The sequence below is a fragment of the Cupressus sempervirens genome, chromosome 3 (assembly GCF_028749045.1).
Source record: "Cupressus sempervirens isolate cs-2001-9-10 chromosome 3, ASM2874904v1, whole genome shotgun sequence".
In the NCBI taxonomy this organism is placed as follows: domain Eukaryota; kingdom Viridiplantae; phylum Streptophyta; class Pinopsida; order Cupressales; family Cupressaceae; genus Cupressus; species Cupressus sempervirens.
Genome location: NC_143120.1, coordinates 20,756,763 through 20,777,805, shown reverse-complemented (window position 1 = coordinate 20,777,805; position 21,043 = coordinate 20,756,763). Strand labels below are relative to the sequence as shown.

The 21,043-nt window shown below is 35.3% G+C and overlaps 1 pseudogene; it reads left to right on the top strand.

The window, feature by feature from the left end:
• Nucleotides 1–11,735: 11,735 nt before the first annotated feature.
• On the top strand, nucleotides 11,736–14,566 carry LOC149564539 (uncharacterized; annotated as a pseudogene).
• The last annotated feature ends 6,477 nt before the right edge of the window (nucleotides 14,567–21,043 follow it).

The window sequence follows — 21,043 nt, the reverse complement described above, 5'->3', positions numbered from 1 at the left end:
ACAAAATTTAAAAAATTTGCAAAATTTACATCAAAGAACAAAAAAGGAGTGTCAAATGAATTACTTAGACTTCTTTCCCTTTTTAGTTTTCGCCCTATATGCCTTGGCAGCTACTATAATTGGGATCATTTCTTCGTGACTAGGCACATGTACATTAGTGAATCTTAAGAGCCACTTTGAATGCTCTCGAACCAACTCCTTTACTACATTTAGCTAACTTGTCAATTCTCTAGCAGCCACATATATGCATCCACCAAGCATCTGCAACTCTACCACTTTGTTTTGAATGCTTGAAGTCATCCTAGATAGATTAATATAGTATGTGGAGAGGTTATTTTTCATTACTTCTACCCCAATGAGAGCTTTCCCTTGCCCACTATTTTGTGGGTCAGTGTGTAATCCTCGCATGAGTTCAAATGCTCTATCTTGGATCTTCTTCACCTTTTCCCTTGTTTCTTTGAGTCCTTCTTCAGCCTCTTGAATCATCTCCTGCTTAAATTGCATGTTTTGAAGCCATTTGAATAGAGGTTCAGTCCCCTTCTTCAAAATATTCGCTTCAACTGCCTCTTTCCTTCATTTGGATGACCATATTCAGGAGAGAAATACATTTGTCACACCTTTCCTTTTTTGTGGCCAAAGTGTTGTGATTAGAAATGATATTATCCTTCTCAATTTCCAATTGAAGGATAACATTTTCAATATGATCAATCAGAATAGCTCCATCTGCATTGAGTTTCTCAATCCATTCTTTTTTGATCTTGCCAAAATTCTTATCCTTTTGAACCTATGAGATGAAGGCTTGCACTTCTTTTGCAGTAGGGTTCTCAGTAGTAGGCACATCAGTAATGGTTGTCAATGGAATAACCAATTGCTTGATAACTTTCTTCAATTCTTCAATCTCGGCCTTCATTCTGATTTTTGACAATTTTAGGTTCTCCAATGTTCTTCTATCACTTCATTACTTGATATCCATAGGCCCACCTTTGTATCATGCCTAGACTCTCCAAGATCAATCAAATGCAAAGTGAAATCATTGGGTGTCATGTCCTTAATTCTCCCTACTTTGTTTGGCTTTGCTACCTCCATTGTCAAGTGTCATGTTTCTAGATCTTGCCCAAGTATTGATAAAGTCTTTTGCTTCTTAGCTTTTACTACTATAGATCTAGAGAAAACTTCTTGAGATATAGTATCCTTTGCAGGGATACTCTCCTCTTTCCTCTTTCTTTTACTTTCTAAGGTATCTTCTAGCTAGGACTCCGTGTTGATCACTTTAGAAGCAGCCCCAAGTGGCTCTATACTAAAAATCTTCTTCCTCACTAGAGTCACTGGCACTAAAGTTGCAGAAAAAGGATTCTTAGGATCCTAAAATAGAAGTGTAGAAGAACTTAGGACTTTCTCTTGATCTTGAGTTTTCCTTGTGGCTTCTTCAAATTCAGTGGATTCACTGCTACTACTCTGTTCATCCCCAATTTCTACTATCTGAATGGGGGAACTGGTTAGCTTCAAAAGGGGAGCACTTGCAGATGGACTAGGGCTATGATGAGGAGATGGATTAGCAGTCACATGAGGAGGTGAAACTAGGGTAGTAACATGAGGAGGTGAAACTGGAGTAGCAACATGAGGAGGTGAAACTGGAGCAATAACACCATCTTTCGGCTCTTCAGTCCTCTTTTCTTTAGTCCTTGTTTGGGGCTCAAATAGCTGGTAGAGGAATGCCTTGGAAAGTTGGAAATATTGAAATTTTCTTCTCTAGGGGTTGGTCACCTCCTTCTGTAGATTGAGTAGGCCCTTGAGTAGCTGTGGTTGTAACACTAGGTGTGGCACTTTGAGAAGAAGTAGGAGTAGTAGTCATTGGAGAAGCTTGAATAGTCTTGCTCCTACTCTAGCTCTTTTTTGATGTCCACTTAGCCCATTTTCTTATTCTTTTGACAATCCAGGCCATCATAACATCAAGGTCTTCCTGCACATCAACATATGGCTTAGAACTGATTGGATTATTTCTCAACTTGGTCAAATATGTATTAGTATACATATTTTTCCCATCATCCTCTAGCCCTTCCACCTCTAAGTTAATGCCATATATCTTTATTTGTTCTATTGTCAATCTTGCAAAAGCCTAATCTCGACTTTCCAACTCATTTTTACAATCTACCCAATAATCTTCCACAGTAGTAACATGCTTAACCATGCTTCCAATTTGAAGCACATCTTTGGCATACCCATTTGGGTCAAACATGGGCCTTACCACTTCATATTCCTCTAGTCTATATTTATTCTTCAATGCTTTGACTATGTTCTTTGCATCAAATCTGGATTCAGAACTATAAGCTCCAACTTTTATGGTGAATTCATACCCCTTCTTTCTCAAACTAGCACTCAACACATTTACTTGAATTTCTTGCTTGACGATCTTGATGAGCACGATCATATCATCTGGATATCTAGGCAGCTTCGGGAGAAATCTGTCAAACATTGCAAGACGCAAATAAGAGAAAGATCAGAGTTGAATAAAATAACAACCAAACTCGCTGATGACTGCCATCGCTTTTGGGTTGAATCTCCTCTCTGGACACCCTGGAGTTCCCTGCAAAGCCTCATTGTAAATGCATCATTAACTCTGATATACTTTGCATAACTATTTTTTAATTGCAAGCATGGTTAAAACTCATAACTGTTTACATCATCTCAAAAATTCTTTATTCTGGGAAGGCCCGGCCATAATTGTAGGGAAGCCAACATATATATCAAGAAAGAAGACATATAAAATGAATTTTAGAACTTGGCTGCACTGAGAGCCCTAGACAAATGCTCACTTACCTCATATGCCCAGTCAACATATTGTGTATCCGAACAGATAATTTGCACTAAAAAGAAGTATTTCTCTACAATGTTAAGGGCTTCAACCTCACCTTTCAATTGATACAAAAGAACTAGAATTTCCATGATCTCAAGCTTGAGATCAGTGCCAAAAAGGGTTTTAGGAACTTTACGTTTAGCTCCTCTTGGCTTTTGGAACCAAGAACTCATGATCTCCTTTCACCACACCATCTTCGTCAGAGAGAATTTGGACATAGCTCCTCTAATTGTTAATTCAGAGAACTCCTCTCTTTCTAGAATTTGTAGGCAATTGACTACTGCTTGCCTATCAATTGAGATTAACACCATTTGATCAGGCAGTAAGATTTTCTTCGTATTTGGGTTATAGTGATGGATACATTCAATAATTAGCTCCAGGGCTTGCACTGCTATGGGAAATCCTACTGCTTCTACTAGCCCACTTCTTCGAAGTTTCTCCATTAGGGTATGGACTGGTTCTTACTTCAACCTTCTTTGGAAATCTTGCATGTCAAAGAAACTAAGTGAAGTATCTATGATATTCTGCCATGTAGACTTGGTTCTGCCCAATCCATCAAATCTAGAAAATCTTGTTGCCATTTTGATTGAGGTAGAGATAATTTGGAAATCTTAAAACTCAAAATAAGATAGAGAGTAGAACTTTGTAACTGTGGGGATTTCAGAATCAATAATTAACTTAACAACATAACAATTCAAATGAGTAAGCAGTAGTTTGAAAATCTGTTATGTTCATCTCTATATAGAAACTCCAATCCACCTGTTAATCTTTAAAAGTCGTGCCACACAAATGAATTAAATGATAAATCCATTAGATTAGTAAATGTGGAGGTTACGATGAAATATTTCTTGTCTTTTCGCTATTTTCATTGGCCCAACGATTATTTTCCTTTATTACAGCTTACTTTCCCATTTTCCACCAAGCTATGGAGAATTTCAGCCTACAAATAGCATTTATAGATTCTTGCAGAGTTTCTCCTTCGGGGTGCGAAAACCTGCTAAGGAGAAGAAGAAACTTGATTTTTTGCCAGTTCAACTTTCTATACACTCAAATCAAAATGAATTTCAAATAAATTCATCTGAGGTAGCATTATTCAAGAATCTCCATCGAGTAAGGATCTAGACTATCTGCATGACTCATGACAATAAGGAATACCCACCCGGTTATATAATGTGGGAAAATAAAAAAGATAGAAACCCGATGGACAGACTTAACACTTCAGGAAGGAAGGACCAACTGACTCAACCAAACTAAACACAATATGAGTTAAATCCTCCAGTTTGTAAAATTGGAATATGGTAAAAAGTGGGGCAAGACAATCATATCTAACAAAATATTCAATAAAATTGTATTAACGAAATCAAAATCTAACTTTCATTTTTCAAAATTCAAGATAATGCTTGTACTTACATTTAGATGTTACCATATAATCAACAAGATTACTATTTTTTTTATACATGCTTTATATTGTGCATGATTTGTTACACAAAAAATTGATAAATATATAAAATTAAATAAGAAAATAAAAACTAATAAAATATGCCAATACAAAACAAAATAATAGATTAAACGAAAGTAAGGATATGTAAGAATATGCTAGTATCTAACATGCAATGAAATAAAATTGATACTAAGATGAAACAAAATATTGTTGGTGGTTAATCAACTAGACAGAAGGCACAACTAATCTATCAGTAGTATGCAAAGAAAAAAAATAAAAAATAAAGTGAGGTTACAATTTTGTCCCCACAAACTTTTCCCCTATTTTCCACAAAATTCCACAACTCAAATGTCTTTTCATCACCCACAAAGTAAACAGTCTAAAAGAAGAATAGCTACATTTCCATTGTTATTTTTTTACTTGATTGACTCTAGACTTATAGTTGAGGGTTTTAATTAAGTGGGTCAAGATACTAGGAGAAATCTTGATTAATGTAACTTTTCTTTTCATGTGTGAGAAAAAACCTTTTATACCTAACACGATTCTTGTCTCTGCAAATAAAACACAAAAGATTTTAAGTTTGAAAGTGGTGTAGGAGCACCCACATAAAATATTTTTGGACATGGTTTCTACATGAAGAATTTATCTCAATTTTTTCATTAGGATAAGATCTTTTCTTGGGATTCATTTAGATCATTGTGGGGTTATTCTTCCCTATTCTATATTGATCTAGAGTATTCTGTAAGCCATTTTGGTAGGAAGTCTCTTTAGGTTGGTTATCCTATTTTGTAAGAATCTAGAATGTTCCATAGACCATCCTAGCAAGTATAAGTAGAGTTTTTAGGTTTAAGTTTAGGTCAAGTTTTTGGATATGAAGTTATGTGGAGAAGGAATCTGTAGGAGATCAATTGTATACATTGTTCATTTGATGAAAAAATTAGAAGAATTTTATTATCTATCTCTTGCTAGTGATGGTTCCTTTTATTTTTTCTTCCGTTGAATTTATCTCTATATCATTTTTGGTATTAGAGTTTGGGAAAATCTCCAGAGGCAATTAGATTTTATGTTTGGATCAGAGTTAGAAGCTAAAACATCAAACACGGTCACCAATGTTGAACTAGCAAAGAAGATGCAAGAACATGAGAAAATCAAAAAGTGATTATTAGATGAATTTGAGAAGCTAAAGGGCTAGATGGAAAAGAGAGAAAAGGTTTCCTCAGAGCAAGAGGAAGAAAGGGAAGAAGAGGATACCCCTGAGTAGGAGGTGGTTAACTTACCTGTAGACCAGAGATACTTCATAAAAGCCCTTGAAAGAGTTGGCAAGAAGGATGCCAAATGTGACCAACCCATTTTCTCGAGAAAGATGGATGTTGATGTTGTTGTGGATTGGATAGAAGCCTTGAACAACCATTTTGAATGTGAAAATATAGCAGAAAAGGGCAAGGTAAAAATTGCCAAGTTGAAGTTGAAGGGACCAACCCTCACTTGGTGGAATTTCACTCAAGGAGAAAGGGTCAAAGAAGGTAAGAACATGATAAATTCATGGGAAAGGATGTGTTCCAAGATGAGAGAAACATACTTACCTGAGGATTATGAAATCCAACTTCATCGAAGGAGACAAAGTTAAGAAAAAAAGGAGCTAGATGTCACAATCTATATTGAAGAATTCCAAAAATTAAGCCTAAGGGCAAAGCAGAGTGAATATGAAAGTGTAAAAGTTGCTAGATATCTCAATGGATTGAGGTTGAATATTTCAAGAAGAACTTAATTTATTATGTCTTGATATAGTATAGAAATTTTATCAACTACCATTGAAGGTGAAAGCCAAATTGAAAAGAAGGTAAGAACAAAATAGTAGAGGAAGAGGAAGAAATCAAAGGGGAAGAGGAAATTTCCAAGGAAGGGGAAAAAAACCATGAAGATCATAAGGAGATAAAGCACGAAACTAGTCAAAGCAAAGGAAATTTCAAAGTTAACTTAAGAGGTAGAAGAGGCAATTCAAGAGGTGGATTTGGTGGTAGAAGGGCAAGTCTGAATATTTGTTTCAATTGTAATAAGGAGGGACATTATGCATCTAGGTGTCTTGATAGAGCAAGTTCAAGTTCAAAAGATGAAAGAAGAATGTATTTGGTACAATATGAAGAATACCAAGAGAAGGAGATGGATGACTCAGATAGTGTATCTAAAAGAGGAGAAAGTTTAATGATGAAAAAAACACTTTTGAAAGTGCCTATACCATGGAACCACCACAAAGGAAAACTATCTTTAGGACCACTTGTAAATTTGGAGGTAAGGTATGTAAAGTCATTATTGACTCTGGATCTATTGAGAATTTAGTTTCTCTTGAGATGGTTGAGAAGTTAAAACTTAGGAGAATAGCTCATCCTTTTCCTTATAAGGTTTCATGGCTAAAAAATGGTCAATAAACTCTTGTAAATAAGCAATCATGGGTTGATTTTTAGATTGAAAAGTATAAGGACAAAATTTTGTGTGATATAGTTGACATGGATGCATGCCACCTATTATTTGGCCCTAGCAGTATGATTTTCCAGCACAACATGATGGAAAACTCAATATATACATAATCAAGAAGAATGGAAAGGTGGCTAGGTTGATTCCATTTGCTGATCATGAAGAAGTGGAAAAAAATAAAGAGAGGGAAGCCAAACTTATGATGGTTGATAAAAAGGAACTCTTACAAGACATGAAGGATGAACCTAAACCTTGTTTTCTTTTTCTGCCTAACCCACAACCACAAGAACCTGTTGGAAATGACAAAAAGGAGGCTGAAATAAAGAAGGCAATTCCTAATGAAGTGAAAGAACTTTTGGATAAGTATTAAGGTTTGATTTCAAAAGGTATGCCAAAATATTTACCACCTATATGAGACATTAGTCATTGTATTGATTTCATTTATATAGATACTTTACCCAATAAGGCTACATACAAGATGACACCTCAACAAAATGAGGAGATTGCTGGACAAGTAAAGGAGTTACTCAATTCTAGCTTGATTATAAAAAGCTTAACCCCATGTGTTGTACTTACTATTTTGGCACCCAAGAAGGAAGGAACCTGGAGGTTGTGCATTGATTCTAGATCCATTAATAAGATTACAATTAGATATAGGTTTCCAATGCCAAGAATTAAAGATTTTCTTGATTGTTTGGGAGGTGCAAAGTATTTCTCCAAGATTGACTTAAAAAGTGGGTACCATCAAATAAGGATAAGAGTTGGATATGAGTGGAAGATAGCATTCAAAACCAATGATGAATTAGATGAATGGAAGGTGATGCCATTTGGACTCTCTAATGCACCTAGTACCTTCATGATACTTATGAATGAAATGCTCAAAGACTTCAATGGTAAGTTCATCATAGTATATTTAGATGACATATTGATTTTCAGCAAGAAAAAGGAAGAACACCTAGAGCACATTGACATGGTTTTAAGAAGATTTCATGAGGATAAATTGTTAATAAATCTGGAAAAGTGTTTGTTTATGCAAGAGGAGCTGACATATCTTAGTTTTGTGATCTCCCAAGGTAGCTTGAAGATGGATAAAGATAAGATAACTGCTATACTATCCTGGCCACCTCCAAGAATAGTTGGAGATGTTAGAATCTTTCATGGTCTTGCTATATTTTATAGGAAATTCATAATAAATTTTAGTCATATATGTGCTCCTATATTAGAAACTATTAAAGGAGGAAGGAAGTGTAAGTTTGCAATGGAGTCAATCAGCAAATGAAGCTTTTGAATTGCTTAAGAAAAAGGTTAGTGAGCAACCAATTCTTTCTTTACCTAATTTTAAGAAATTTTTCTAAGTAGAGTGTGATGCTAGCAAGGTTGCACTATAGGGACAATTCTTAGTCAAGAAGGAAAACTAGTGGCTTTCTCAAGTGAAAAACTCAATGAAGCCAAGTAGAAATACTCTTCATATGACCTAGAAATGTAAGCATTTCCAAAGGAATTTGTTATGTATATAGATAACCAAGCACTCAGTTTTCTAAATAGCCAAGACAAATTAAGTCATAGGCACATGAAATGGGTGGAGCATTTATAGGTCTATACCTTCACCATCAAGCATAAGAAGGGCATATCAAACAAGGTTGCTAATGCTCTTAGTAGAAGGAATCTAGCTATCTCCTAGATATAGCTAGAAAGTGTGGGAATTGAAGCACTCAAGGAAATGTATATATCAGATCTAGATTTTGGTGACATCTACAAGGTATGCATGGAGTTTGGTGAAAGATACCATGCTAATTTTCCTAATTTTTTGATACAAGAAAAAATTCTTTTCAAAGGAGGAAAATTATGTGCACCCAAGTGCTCTATAAGGATAAGCATTATCAAAGAGAAGAATAGTGGAATAATGGGTGCAAATTTTGGTTTGGATAAAATCTTAGAATTGGTTGGAAGGTACTACTATTGGCCTAAACTTCAGACTAATGTTAGAAACTTTGTGGAAACATGTATGATTTCTCAAAGGGCCAAAGGAAGGACTACAAATGCAAGGCTTTATTAACCTTTGCCAATACCATCTAGACCCTAGGAAAGAATAATGATGGATTTTGTAATTAGGCTACCATAGACACAAAAGGGCATGATAGTGTATTAGTTGTAGTAGATAGGTTTAGCAAAATGGCTCACTTCTTACCATGTAAGTCAACCAATGATGCTTCTCATATAGAAAATCTCTTTTTCAAGGATGTCATAAGGATTCCCAGGCTACCTCTCAACATAGTTTCAGACAGGGATGTGAACTTTGTAGAACACTTTTGGAAAAATTTATGGAGGGAACTTGGAACCAATTTATCATTCTCATCAGCCTACCACCCTCAAATTGATGGCCAAATAGAGGTAATTAATAAAACATTGAGCAATTTTTTTAAGAACACTCACAAGGAAACATGTAGTAAAATGGGATGTAATCCTACCCCAAGTTGAATTTGCATATAATGACTCCATCAATAGAAATATAGGAAAGTCACCATTTCAAGTGGTGTATGGAATTCATCCTAGAGGAATTTTTGAGTTAAGAGATATGAGTTCATAGCAACAAGTTAGTGCCCAAGGAGAAGAATTTCCTGTAGCCATAAAAGAAATCCATGATGAAGTCAAAGCACAACACAAACAAACATATAACAAGTATAAGAAGCATGCAGATTAGAAATGAAGACACTTAGAATTTGAAGTGGGAGATTTAGTATGGGAAAATGTCATGTCCCCTTTTCAAATAATTAAAAATAATAATCTTTGCTAAGGTAGGCAGGCCCAAAAAGGTGAAGTTTTGAAAAAAGGGGATAATATTTGGAAGCTAATGGACTAATAAATGAAAATTACTATTAAAATATGTTTCATTAACCCCTCTTGAACGTGAGTTAGGGTTATGCCCTCATTCCAGAATTTGATTTTTGTGCATTGCTTTGTTGTTCTTCAGAGGCTGCCAAACTTGTGGAGAAAGAGACCCAAGAACGGGAGTTTGCAGGTTTATAAGAAGGCTAAGGATGAGATTTTGAAGCCATTCCATGTGCATGCTCATGCAGAGTTTTCCTTTGTGCTGAATAGTGCAGATTTGTGGGTTTTCGGGTGTGTTTTTTGTAAGAGGTTGGTGTTTCCAGTTGAGTATTTCATATCAGTTTGAGTTGCTGTTGTATTTCAGACTTTTAGATGTTAAAATAGAGCTGAATATATGTATTTGGTCATGATTATACTTCTGTGATAGATTATCAGTGCTTTTGTGGTGTTTCCAGCTATTTTGTGTTGTTTTTGAGAGCTCGATGAGCATTGTTTTTGTCCTCCATTTGGGAGCTGTTGCGTAAATGTTATATAGATCTGAAAATTTCATTTTTTAGGCTGTTATGCTGCTGAAATTTATATGAAAATTTTCACTTTCATATTTACTTAATAATATGTGAAGCTGTGAAGTTTTTGGCACTATTTTCGGCATACCCGATTTGGGGTTTATTGAGAAATTGGTGGATCTTTGAAATATTGGTTGTTTGATCTTAAAGATTTGATTAGAGGCTTGAAATATCATATAAAATCAGAAAAGAGACATTTCAAAAAATCTCAAGAAAGAGAGGCTACCAAAAGGTAAATCTAACAAGCTTATATTAAGAAAACTAGGTCCTTGTCAAATATTGAAGAAGTTTGGAACCAATTCTTATGAGATTAGATTGCCACCTAAGATTGGTGTTTCTCCCATCTTCAACATAGTAGACCTCACACCATTCAAAGTACCTAATGAAGAAATTGATATAGGACAAATTGTTGATACAAAAGAAAGTCAACGTCTACCATTTAAGCAAACACCACAGCTAGAAAGGATACTTCACACCAAAGCCATAAAGTAGACAAGAGAAAAGGAGTCCAAGTAGTATTTGGTAAAATTTAGAGGCTATTTAGATATAGATTTTGTGTGGATGACTGAACAAGATATCAAGAAGCAAGGTACCACTCTACAAGTGCTCATCTCAAGTGGGCTTGAGATAAAATTTCCTGGGGAGTATGGTGTAGGAGCACCCACATAAAATATTTTGGATGTGATTTCTATGTGAATAATTTATCCCAAATTCATCATTAGGATAAGATTTTTTCTTGGGATTTGTTCAGATCAGTGTGGGGTCATTCTTCCCTATTCTATATTGATCTAGAGTATTGTATAAGCCATTTTGGCAGGAAGTCTCTTTGGGTTGGTTTTCCTAATTTTTAATAATATAGAATATTCCATAGGAAATCCTAGCAAGTATTAATAGAGTTTTTAGGTTTAGGTTTAAGTCAAGTTTTTGGATATGAAGTTATGGGAAAAAGAAATCTGTAGGAGAGCAAGTGTATATTCTATTCATTTGATGAATCAATTAGAAGAATTTTATTACGTACCTCTTGCTAGTGCTAGTTCATTTTGTTTTTGCTTCCATTGAATTTATCTCTGCATCAGAAAGATCCCATAAAATTGTATATTAATTTTATACCAAACACGATTGCAAATAAAAGAAAAAATATTTTAAGTTTGAAAGACCCCATAAAACTGCGTATTAATTTTATAGCTAATACAATTCTTGACTCTACAAATAAAAGACAAAAGATTTTAAGTTTGAAAGATTTCATAAAATTGTGTATTAATTTTATACCTAACACAATTGTTTGCTTTGCAAAGAAAAGAAAAAGGATTTTAAGTTTGAAAGATCCCATAAAATTGCGTATTAACTTTATACCTAACATGATTCTTGACTCTGCAAATAAGCATGACTTTAGGGAAGGCCACAATCATGCACAAAAAATTGTGGAAATTTTGAATGGAGGAGATGGCTCCCTTCTTTCACTTTGAGTAGAGACAATTAAATCAGTGTAGTTTACAATCATTTTCCTCTATAGAGAGAGAGAGAGAGAGAGAGAGAGAGAGAGAGAGAGAGAGAGAGAGAGAGAGAGAGAGAGAGAGAGAGAGAGAGAGAGAGAGAGAGAGAGTTGTTTGAAGGAAGAGTAGACAAATTGTAGTGCAATCTAAAATGAAGGCTATGAAGATGTCAATGATGATGTTGTTGTTAGTAATTCTAATGAGAGGAATGCCTTCATGTTCATCTAAATCATGTCATGTAGATGACAGGAATTCCTCTACTAGATTTGAAAGAGGGCCTCAACTTCACTTCCTCTTTCAACACATTACAATCATGGAAGGGATTTAACTGCTGTGAATGGGATTGAGTGACGTGCAACCCAATCACTACTCATGTCATCTCCCTAGATCTCATTCCTCAGTCCCTCAATGCATCATGGGATTGTGATGAGTTCTAGCCATTCATGTCATGGATGAAACTCCATGGAGGACTATTCCAGCTATGGCATCTCCAATGCTTGAACTTGAGTGAGACTGCCTTCTTCCCTTCTCTTGTAATCCCTGCATAGTTTTACAAGCTAAAAAACCTAAGGTATTTAAGCTTGTATAACTCTAACTTTGTTGGTAAAATTCCAAAAGAGATCACCAATCTCTCTAACTTAGCATATCTTGACTTGTATTTCAATTATTCGAATGATACAATTCAAAAATTTCTAGGAAATCTATCAAAACTGACACACCTTGATATCTCTCAGAATTCATTGAGTGGCACCATTCCATCATTTATGTGTGAGCTTTCAGAGCTCACATATCTTGAGCTAAGTTCTAATTCTTTGAATGGTACAATCCCTAGAGAATTGGGTAACCTTTCCAAACTCACACATCTTGCTTTGGGAAATTCCTAGAGTGGCATCATCCCAACATCTTTGGGTTAGTTATTAGAACTTACATATCTTGAGTTGGTGTTTAACTCTTTGAACAAGATAATCCCACCCTTCTTAGGTAACCTTTCCAAAATATGACATCTTGTCCTATATGGAGGCTCTCACAATGGTACCCTCTTATCATTTTTGGGTAAGCTATCAATCCTCACATATATTTAACTTGCCACATCCCAACATTTTTAGGTAAGCTATCAAAGCTCACATATCTTTCCCGAAGACATAACTCTTTGAATGGCACAATCCCAACCTTCTTAGGCAAGCTCACCAAATTAAGGACACTTGATCTTACACACAACCATCTAAATGAAACATTGACACTTTAAAATAAATAAATAAAAATCCATAATTTTCAAGAGTTATCTCTTTCTAGGAATATGCTAACCGTAAATGTGAATGCCACTTATATTGATAATTTTCAACTTGAACACATAGATTTGGGATCTTGTAATATAGAAGGAGATTTTCCATCTTTTATTTCAACTCAATACTTCTTATGCACACTAGATTTTTCTGAGAACTCTCTTAGTGGAAGTATTCTTGATTGGCTATGGGATTCTAGGAACCTTTTTTTATCTCAACCTCTCTTCTAATCAATTTTTAGGTTATTTACCCCTCAAGTTGCTTGGACTTGAGCATAATTATCATGAAGGCTCAACTATTCATTCACATAATAATAAGTTGCAAGGAAATATTCCCCTTCCTCTACAAAATGCAAACTTCTTGGATCTTTAAGAGAATCTATTTCATGGACCCATCCCAACAAGAATTGGTAAAAATGGACAAGGTCTAGAATTTTTGTCACTAGCAAAAAAGAATTTGACTAGTGTTATTCCACATTCTATCTATGAGTCAAATAATTTAGAAGTTTTGGATTTGTCACATAACATGCTTAGAGGTAACATTATCTCAAGTTTGTACCAATGCTCCATGTTGTCCATGCTAAATCTAGAAAAGAATGATCTTAAAGGCACAATTCCAAATATTTGGGAACATGACTCATCTAGATAGATTGAAATTGGGTTTGAATAGTCTAAATAGGGACATCCCATCATCCCTTAGAAATTGTACCTCTTTGGAAATCTTAGATTTGAGGAATAACAATATACATGGGGGCATTTCTACATGGATTGAAAGCTTGCAAAGGCTCCAAATCCTGATATTGAAATCAAATAGATTTGTTGGCCAAATAACCTCAAAATTATCAAAACTACAAAGTCTTCAAATATTAGATCTGTGAAGCAATATATTTTTAGGTATTTTTTCAAGTGGCTTTATGAACTCAACTACAATGACAAATCAGACAGAAAACACATAAACTCTTGAATTGATAGGTGTTGGTATTATTTACATAGATAGTATAATCATCAAAAACAAAGGATGAAACATGGAGTATGTGAGATTATTGACATTAATAAAATGTCTTGATCTATTAGACAATAATTTAATAGGTAAAATACCTTGGGATATTCAATCCCTCAAAGGATTGATAATTCTCAAAGTTTCCCAGAACCATTTTAGTGGTGAGATTCCAAAATCTCTGGGAAGCATGGTACGACTAGAATCACTTGACCTTTCTAGAAATGAATTTTTTGGGATGTTTCATGTTGGGTTAATACATCTTACATATTTCAGCTACTTTGATGTTTCTTGTAATAACCTATTAGGAGTGATACCACAAGGAGGACAAATGATGACATTTAATGCTTCATCATTTTCCAACAATTTAGATCTATGTGGCCTAAAAATCAATGTGTCACATGTTCAAGAAATCATCCTATTTCTTCTATTGATGATGAAGAAAATAAAGAAATGTTGGAAGAAGATATGTGGTGGGATGTGGGATTGGGAATGAGCAATGTATTTGGATTTTTAGGTGTAATTTGGATGTTGTGTATCAGTGAATCTTGGACAGCAAAATGTTTCAGAGTAATTGATGACATGACTACCTCTTCCAAACATTCAGAAAAAGATTTTACAACAAAATATAATGATATTATTTGGATCTCCATCTCCTTCAATTTACATCTTCATATTCAACATGAAGACGAATTAAGTTTAATTCACACTATTTATTTATGTAGTTAATGCTTTTTAAAGTGAATCGAAGAAGTTCTTTATATTGATAATGCTTTTGTAGAGTAGCTTAAAACCATCCTGTACAACTATAATAAACCTAATCTTTATGTGTATTATGTCAGGTTCCAATTGTAATTCTACAATAATATGTTGGATATATAGATTAGGTACCATCATTCACGAATGAAGCATGTTTTGTTCCTCAATAAATGCAGTTTCCACTTGTTGAAAATAGAAAATTACACAACAAATTCATTCATATCTTTCTACCATCATCAGTTCTATGACTATCAAGTTTTAGAATTACATAGGTATGGATAAAAAACTCAATTCTGATTTTTCATTGCTTTTCTCCACTACAATCTTGGCTCCACATAATGCATGCTGAAATGGACTTGCAAAAATTCACCGTACAAAAGGTTCTCATACAATTTCAAAGATTTGATAAACATTATTACTAGTTCTGACCTGTTCTGTTTAGTCAATAAATTATATTTTTGATATTTATTTATTTATTTTTTTATATAATAGCATTCAATTTGCAACTAGTATTTCTCTCTTTGATGTTGCATCATTAATTCCAAGGCAATCAATAGAATGAAAAGAATAAATTATTGAATTATAGGATAAACCTGAAGACTCTATTTCTCATCCACTTTAGGGAGCACTAGAGTTCAACCAGAGGTGTCTTTAATTTGAGTGTCTATGTTTTTTCTTGCCTCTAGCTAGATTATTCCTAACTACTAAAGTTTGATATTATTTCAATTTTAAGGTTTTCTATTCAAATTTCTCAATTGCTAGAAAATTTTAAGTGGAGCTTAGGAGAATCATGTATTGATATATAGTACCATAGCCACTCTACCAAAAATACATGGTACTCAATTTGCACCTTACTTATTATGGTTTAGGTAAAGAAGAAATTTGTATGAATTTTTTTTGTTCTATGATAGTAGAGGCATATATTCAAGGCTAAAACTATTAAAAGGGTTTTCTAAGGATGTGCAACAAAGGCAGCATATTTCAAAGTTTATGAGACATGAATTAGAGAAAAAGTATGTCCTTTCCACTTTATCATTTGATTGTTAGGAATTCATATGAGATTGTCTTGAAAGTGGAAAATATGCTTGAAGTCAAATAGAGTTTAAAGAAATAATTTAACGAATTTTTTTAAATTTATAAATAGTCTTTTTAATAAATCTTTTACAGAAAATTCTAGATTGGGGTTTCTTATTGTTAGCATGGCAAAGCCTTGGATTTCTTCTACATTGGTGAGGAGATATGGTTCTTCTCCAATTGTGCATGCAATGAGATCTAAATTTTTTTATTCAAGGGAGAGCTCCAAGATGAAAAAAGTTAATGGTTATTTTCTGTGTAGCCATGATCGCCCTATTCTTGTTATTCCTCCAATGGTTGTGATGGAGGACATTGAATATTTGACCAAGCATGCTTTGATATGTAAATTTATTAGAATATATATTTCCCTATCTACTCTTGAGGCATGGATCTACTGCTCATGGCAGGTGGAAGGTGATATGGAGATCATGCTAGGAGGGAATAACTATTTTTTTCTTGTATTCTCTTGCATGTCTGATCATGATTATATTTTTGAAGGAGGCCCTTATTTTTACAACCATGTGGGGTTATTTGTCAAACCCTTGCATTCAAGATTTAATTCTACTAAGGATCTCCCTTCAATAGTGCCAGTTTAGGTTTGCTTGGCTCACTTTCCCCTGGAATTCTGGTGAGAAGACATCCTTCAAATTTTTTTTTCTTTTTTAGGAAAGCTAACTCTGACTATACATCAATCCCTCAATAAAAAGGTTATTTCTTATGCTAGAACTTGTGTTGAAATGAATTTGAATAATCCATTACTAGATTCTTTGGAAATTTGTCTTGGGGCTTCTTCCTGGGTGTAGCAGTTAGATTATGAATCCCTCCCTTTCCAATGTTGGATTTGTCTTGAGTATGGTCATTTATAGCATCAGTGTCCTCATAACTAGACTTCCAAAGGAGTGGATGGTTCTATAGTTGAAAATGCTAGTGGTTTGGCTGATACTATAGGGAATGGATAGCCTCAGATGGATAATACAACCAAGGGGAAGAATTAGCAAGATGGTACAAGAAAGGGAAAGGCTCAAATGCATGATAAGGATGGATTTACCCATGCTCACCCATGAGCTAAGGGGTATGGTTAGAAGAGGCCTTTGAAAGATAGAATATATTATTTGGTTTTTAATTTCTTTGAGGTACTAGATAGTATGGTTCTAGAGGAGGGTATTCCTCCTAATACCTCTTCTATTTCCTAGATGAGGGACTTGTACCTAATGATTCTTGTGGGGCATCCCAAGTTGTGGCATATCAAAACTATGTGGTCCTTGTAGGTCCTGTGTCAGATGCTTTGGTGACATCTACAATGTTAAAGGATAATGACATTGTTTTGGCCAACTTGGCTAAGGATGTGTTAGTAGCAAGTAAGGGTAAGGGGTTTCCTCTCCCCTTGGGATTGATGCATAGACCCTTTAAGCAGGGTTCCTTTACTCCTTTAAGGAGTGGGTGCAAAATAGACCAAGAGAAGATTAAACTCATAGGAGATATATTGATAGAGTCTAGGTTAGTGAAACCATTGGATGTTCATTTTCCCCATTCTACTCAATGATGATTATTCTCTCATGGAATGTTAGGGGGTTGAATAGAATCCTTAGAAAAAAGGCTATTCAGAATCTGGTGGTTGTTCATTCTCCTGATGCTTTTTTGTATCCAAGAGACTAAGCTCTTTGTGGATTCTATGGTCCAACATGCCTCTAGTACTTAGACTCATGGGTAATGCCAGTGTGTTGGGGCTATAGGCAGTGCTGGTGGTTTAGCTATCTTTTGGGATTTATAGAAAATTTATTCTCTTGGCTAGGTATCTTCTTGCTTAGCTCGCTCTATGGTGGATTTTTCTTTAGACTCAGGAGAGGTAATCATGATTACTAATGTGTATGTGCCTATTGATTTTGTGGGAAAGGAGGAACTTTGGAGGCATATCTAATATGTTAGAAATTGTCACCCTTTTCATCCTTGGGTGTTAGTAGGGGACTTCGATTTAATTTTAAGCGTGGAGGAGAAGCAAGGTGGTTTGGCTAGATTGGGGAATTCTTTTCGTCTTCTTCAAAAATGCATATCACTTTTTCATCTCTCTAATTTTAAGCCTTCTATTGATCTCTATACTTGGAATAATCAAAGGACTAGGGTTGATGCTATCCTAGAATGTTTGGACAGATTTCTTGTTTCTTTTTTCTGGGTTAGTGGCACCCTTACTCTCTCTTTAGAAATATTAGATTGGAGGGGTTCTAATCATTGGCCAATCAAATTTTCTACTATTGGGGCTTGTATTCCAAATCATCCTCCTTTTAAGTTCTAGTTGATGTGGCTTCGTGACTCCTCTCTTTGTGATTTTTTTTTATGTTGGTGAAAAGATGGCACTCCTCCATATGGTAATGCTATGTTCTCATTTTATTAAAGGATTTAATATGTTAAAAGGAAGCTTAGGATATGGAATAGACAATTTTTTAGGAGGCTTGCTCAAGAAGTTCTTGATGTCATCACAAGGTAGATTAGAGATTGAGGTTTCTAAGAGGATCTTGGAAGTGCTGAATCCCTTGCTTCTAGAGCCTTAGAAGAATGAGAAATTTGAGAGGAAATTTTTGGGAAGAAAAAGGCTAAGTTGATTAGCTTCAAGAAGGTGACTGGAATACTATTTTTTTCCATAAAATGGTGCGATCTCACTGGAATCAAAGCAATATCTCTTCTTTGGTTAATTCTCAAGGTATCCAATTAACTTCCTTGCCAGCTTTGCTCTAGGGGGCTACTTGGTACTTTTCTACCCTCTTCTCTGAGGACTCTCCTTCTAGTAATAATGAAGAAAATATTATTTTGTCTTGTATTCCTTCCCTTATCACTTAAGAAATGAATGATTATCTCATGCGACCAATATCTTTGGAAGAGCTAGAGGAGGTGGTCTTTGGCATGCCTAAGGGGAAGGATCTTTGTCCTAATGGCTTTCTAGTTGAGTTCTTTTAGGAATTTTGGGATATCATTAATCATGATTTGTTGAAGGTGGTTAAGGAATCCTATTCTAGAATGCTTTGGACATTGAATTCTACTTTCTTGACTCTTATTCCAAAAATAGAGGGTGCTAATCAATTGGAGTTTTTTAGACCAATTGCCTTATGTAATGTGGTTTACAAAGTTATTACTAAGTTGATTTCTAAGAGAATTAAAAAGTGGCTTCCCATTATTATCTCAAAAGAACAATGTGGTTTTGTTGCTAGAAGACAAATTCTGGATCGTGTCGTTATTTCTAGTAAGGCTATTCACTCTATGGTATTCTTCTTACCTTTGGCTTTAGCTCTGACTAGGTGAGTTGAACTTTGAGTTGTGTTACTTCTACCTTTTTTTCTCTTCGTCTTAATGGTCAACCTTCTCAACCATTTGATGCCTCTAGAGGCCTCCACTAGGGTGACCCTCTCTCCCTATATCTATCAATCATGGTTGAGGGATTGGGTAGATTCATTGAGTATCAAGTGTCCTAGAATTCTATTCAGGGGTGGCAGTGGGGTAATGGTTTACCTACTCTTTCCCACCTTTAATTTGTTGATGATTCTACTCTTGCAGGTCTTGCTAGGATGAAGGAAGCTGAAGCCTTTTGACATACTCTAGATATTTATTTGGAATCTTCAAGACAAAATGTTAATGAGCAAAAATTTTCGATTAACACTCCTGATTCTATTTAGCATAGGATTGTTGGTATCTTGCAATTTCAGATTGGGTCACTTCCTTTGACTTATCTTGGCATCCCTATTGCTATTTCTAGGTAGCCACATCTCTTTTGGAAAAATTTGATTACCAAGCTTGAGGATAAGGTAAATCATTAGAATCATAGATGGCTTTCTACTACTGCTCAGGTTACTCTTCTTCAATCTATTATCTAAGTATTTCCTACTTATAGAAGCATGGTTTAGGCTGCTCCTATTTACTTTCTCAAGGAATTTGATGCTCTTTCTTGGAAATTCCTTTGGAGTGGTAATTTTTGTAGCACTAAATGGAGCTTTATTAGTTGGGAGACTATTTGTAAGCCTAAAAAGGAGGGTGGTCTTGGTCTTCGATCAGCTCTCTTGAGTAGTCAAGCATTGGCTACTAAGCTTTATTGCTAATGGTGCTTTGGACAACATCAACTTTGGGCTTGTATTATCACCCATAAATATTTTCATGGTGCTGATCTTTTCTCTATTTCTACACTTCCTCTTGAAGGTCATGGCTCAAGGGTCTAGCATACTATGAAGACTAGTGTTGTGTTATTCAAGAGAGGTTTGTTCTAGATATGTAAGGGAGGTTCTGAGGATTTGTTTTGGTTTGATGCTTAGGATGGATTCCCATCCATATTATCCATATACCCTCATCTTTAGACTCTTTTGATTCTTTTCATGCCACTGGATGAGATAAAGTGGCTCATTACAAGACTCATTATCAATTGGAACCTGTTGTTGGTTACATATGGAAGCACCCTTCTAATTGGCCTCCTGGAGGCATAAACATGGATCCTCAGGGGCTTTCTCAGATTTTGGTCTCTAGAGAATGTTCCTCTTTATTAGGTCTAGATGTTTTGGCTTGGGGAGGTACCTTGTTTAGTAAATATCATGTCTCTACTAGTTATCATGAGATAACGAGATAATTATTTGGGGATGTTGAAGTCCCTTGGTGGAAGCAAGTTTGGAATAAAGTTTCTTGGTCCAAGTGTATTTTTTTCATGTGGCTAGTGGCTCACAATTGCTATCTTACATGGGATGATCTTTGTAAACATGGATTTCAAGGCCTCTCTTATTGTGTTTTGTGTGGTAATAGGGAGGAGTCTATCTCCCATTTATTCTTCCATTGCTCCTTTTCTACTTAGCTATCACACCTTTGGTGGAGTGCTTGGGGTTTCTCTTTTAGGCATGCATCCTCTTTTTCTGAGTTCTAGGCCCACTTGGGCAGTGCTCCCTCCACATCTTCTCCTCTCCATGCTGCTTGGATTGTTGGCCCATTGTTCATGCTCTGGCATATCTAGCTAGAGAGGAATTGTCAAATCTTCCAAGATGTTCAGCTTGGTGTTATGCATCTTTGGTGGAAGATCTCACATTCTCTTTAGGAAACTATTCAAGTGAAGTGTGCACTAGATGGGGGTATGGATTTGGTTGATCTTGATAAATGCAATCACCTCAATTTTCATCTTTCGGATGGGGTTGCAGCTCAACAGTATCCAAGAGTGACCAACTAGCCTTGACATTAGAGGAAAGGTTGGGTGAATAAGGATGGGCATTGGACTCCTCCTCCCCATAGAGTTTTGAAAATTAACACTGATGGTTCTT